Below are 280 nucleotides of genomic sequence, written 5' to 3' on the forward strand. Positions count from 1 at the left end.
CTAAATTGGTGATCTCCCCTAAATCGAGGAAAACTCCCCAAATCAAGACACACTCCCCAGAATTCCCCCCCCCAAAAATTGGGGACCCCCCGATCGGTTCCCGGGCGAGGAGGGCGAGGGACCGCACTGCGCATGCGCGCCGCGCCCCCCACCACGGTGGCAGCGCCGCCCGCGCCCGCCGCGCGCCCGCCCTTTGATTGACAGCCCCGCCGGCCAATGGCGCGGCGGACCGGGCGGTGATTGGCAGGCGCGTGGGCGGGGCGCGGGCGGCCCGGCCCCG

This window comes from Lepidothrix coronata, unplaced genomic scaffold (assembly GCF_001604755.1).
Source record: "Lepidothrix coronata isolate B3197 unplaced genomic scaffold, Lepidothrix_coronata-1.0 Scaffold400, whole genome shotgun sequence".
Lineage (NCBI taxonomy): Eukaryota > Metazoa > Chordata > Aves > Passeriformes > Pipridae > Lepidothrix > Lepidothrix coronata.